The sequence below is a fragment of the Stegostoma tigrinum genome, chromosome 30 (assembly GCF_030684315.1).
Source record: "Stegostoma tigrinum isolate sSteTig4 chromosome 30, sSteTig4.hap1, whole genome shotgun sequence".
Taxonomy (NCBI): Eukaryota; Metazoa; Chordata; class Chondrichthyes; order Orectolobiformes; family Stegostomatidae; genus Stegostoma; species Stegostoma tigrinum.
Window position 1 is genome coordinate 5,748,627 of NC_081383.1, and position 2,890 is coordinate 5,751,516.

At 43.3% G+C, this 2,890-nt stretch overlaps 1 non-coding gene across 1 annotated transcript; it reads left to right on the top strand.

Moving 5' to 3' along the window:
- The first annotated feature begins 459 nt into the window (after positions 1-459).
- On the top strand, positions 460-561 carry LOC125466084 (U6 spliceosomal RNA). Its single transcript, XR_007250377.1, has one exon. It is a non-coding gene; the product is annotated as a U6 spliceosomal RNA (small nuclear RNA).
- Positions 562-2,890: the final 2,329 nt, after the last annotated feature.

The window sequence follows — 2,890 nt, forward strand, 5'->3', positions numbered from 1 at the left end:
TTCATTAAACTAGGGTCAAGTAGTTTTCCTTGGGTTTCACAAAGTAGCCAAATTTCATCTTGTGTAATTTCAGCCAAAGTTCAGCTCCTAATTAGCCTGTCTGTTGTTTATTCCAGCTTTAAATTTTGTTTCTGAATCAGAAAATAAACTCGACATTTTGTCTGTTCAAAAAAAAACAGGGGGTTTAAGAATCTCCTCAGTTCAGGGGATTGACTCTGAGCTGGCTGGCCACACCCAATATACTGTGCACATGTAAACAAAGGGTGACTTGGTGATGGGATACCATCCTCTGTGCACTTATATTACTGTACCTAGCTGTGGCTCAGTGAGTAGGATGCCTTTGCATCTAGAAGGTTTGGGTTTAGGCCCCACTCTAGAACCTGAGTGGAAAACTCCAGCTCGATGTAAGGACCCCGCAGCAACCTTGTAATGATGTCACGGAGCTGCTGAGTATAAGAGGCTCACTTCAGGAGCACATATTATAAAATAGAAACGATATAGAGACTAGCATGGCTCCTGCCTAAGGACGACATGCAAATTTGTGAAATGTTGTATTTTTAATATGGGCCCTCTTGCGGTGCAGTGGTAGCCTCCCTAACCCTGAAATGAAGGGCACAGATTCAAGTCCCACCCCTGCCAAAGGTGTGTAATAACATCTCTGAGCGGTTGATTCGAAAAATAGGCTCATAAAACATATATTTATGGGGCACAGTGTGGACAGAGTTGGAGTACAGGAGAAACAGTCTTGAGAGTGCATGAAGATACAAAGTTGGATGAGTCCTTACCTATTGTAACTATAAATCAAAGCCTGATACATCTATAACAGGTGAGATGCAGAATTGTTGTTTCCCCTTGTGGAAAAGTCTCGGACCTTGGGACGTAACCTCAGAATAAGTCAGTGAACATTTAAGACAGAGTTCGAAAGTGGGAAACAGAGGGTGGAGGTAGACAGTTGTTGCATGGCACAAGGATCGATGCTGGGCCCACTGCTTTTTGTTGTTTCTACAAATGACTTGTATGCGAACGTAAGGGGTATGGTTAATAAGTTTGCAGATAACACCAAGATTGAAGGTACAAAAACAGAAGTTGCTGAAAAGCTCAGCAAGTCTGGCATCATCTGTGAAGAGAAATCAGAGTTAACATTATGGGTCTGGTGACCTTTCCCCAGGATATTGGAGCTGTAGTTGACAGGGAAGAAGGTTACTTCAGAGTACAACGGGATCTTAATCAGATGGGCCAATGGGCCGAGGAGTAGCAGCTAGAATTTAATTTGAATAAACGTGAGGGGCTGCATTTTGGAAAGGCAAATCAGGGCAGGACTTGCACACTTAATGGTAAGGCCCAGGGGAGTGTTGAAGAACAAAGAGACCTTGGAGTGCAGGTTCATAGTTCCCTGAAAGTGGAATCACAGGTAGATAGGACAATGAAGAAGGTGTTTGGTACGCTTGCCTTTATTGGTCAGTGCATTGAGTGTAGGAGTTGGGAGGGTCATGTTGTGGTTGTATAGGACATAGGTTAGGCCACTTTTGGAATACTATGTGCCATTGTGGTCTCCCTCTCATAGGAAGGATGTTATGAAAGTTGAAAGAATTCAGAAAAGATTTTCAAGGATGTTGCCAGGGTTGGAGGGTTTGAGCTATGGGGAGAGGCTGAATAGGCTGGGGCTATTTTCCTTGGAGTGTTGGAAGTTGAGGGTTGACCTTACAGAGGTTTTAAATATCATGAGGGGCATGGATAGGGTAGATAGACAGTCTTGTCTGACCTGGGGAGTGGAGTCCAAAAATGAACAGCATAGGTGTAAGGTGAGAGGGGAAAGATTTAAAAGAGAACTAAGAGGCAGCTTTTCACACAGAGAGTGCTGCATGAATGGAATGAGTGGCCAGAGGAAGTGGTGGAGGCTGGTACAATGACAGCATTTAAAAGGCTTCTGGATGGGTATATGAATTGAAATTGTTTCGAGGGATATGGGCCAAAGCTGGCAAATGGGACTAGATTAATCTAGGATACCTGGTCGGCATGGATGATTTGGACTGAAGGGTCTGTTTCCATGCTTTATATCTCTAGGAGTCCATAAAGAGAAATTTCTCCTCCCAGAGGTTAGTGAATCTGTGGAACTCTTTATTGCAGATGGCTGTTGAGTCTTCAATGCTGAGACAGGCAAACATTTAATCACGGAATTGAGGATTATGGGGAAAGGGTAGGAAAGTGGAGTTGAGGTTAATCACATCCGCCATGATCTCTTTGAATGGTGTAGCAGACCCAAATTACATTTACATCTTGTTGCCTTAAATGATGGGTGGGTTTGGTATGCTGAAGGGACTGCTCCTCATGCTTTGTTATGAATAATAGTTAAAATGCTAATGTGAGATTTAAAGGAACGCATTCAGCAAAGTGTAGCTTAAGAATTTTCAGAGTGAGACCAACACGAAATAAAAATGGAAATTTTCATCAATTCAGAAGAAAATCCATTGGTTAGAGACTGGAGGTACCTCAGCAGTGCCCCCTCTGTAGGACAGAATCACTGAGAGCAAAGGTTAATTTCCATTTTTTGAGGAACATAAGAACGAGGAGCACAAATGAGCCATACAGCCCAATCAGTCTGTTCTGCCATTCAATAAGATCTTAGCTATGTGGATGCAGTGTCTGCTGCCAGTATTCCTTGACTTAGCGAACTATGCAGTAAATGGAAAAGCGCTGGGGAAAATTGATGCACAGAGAGATCGGGGTGCTCGGGTCCATTGTATGAAGGTGGCAATGCAGGTCAATAGAGTGGTCAAGAAGGCATACAGCACGCTTTCATTCATTGGATGGGGTATTGAGTACAAGAGTTGGCAGGTCATGTTACAGTTGTATGAGACTTTGGTTCGACCACATTTGAAATACTGCATAC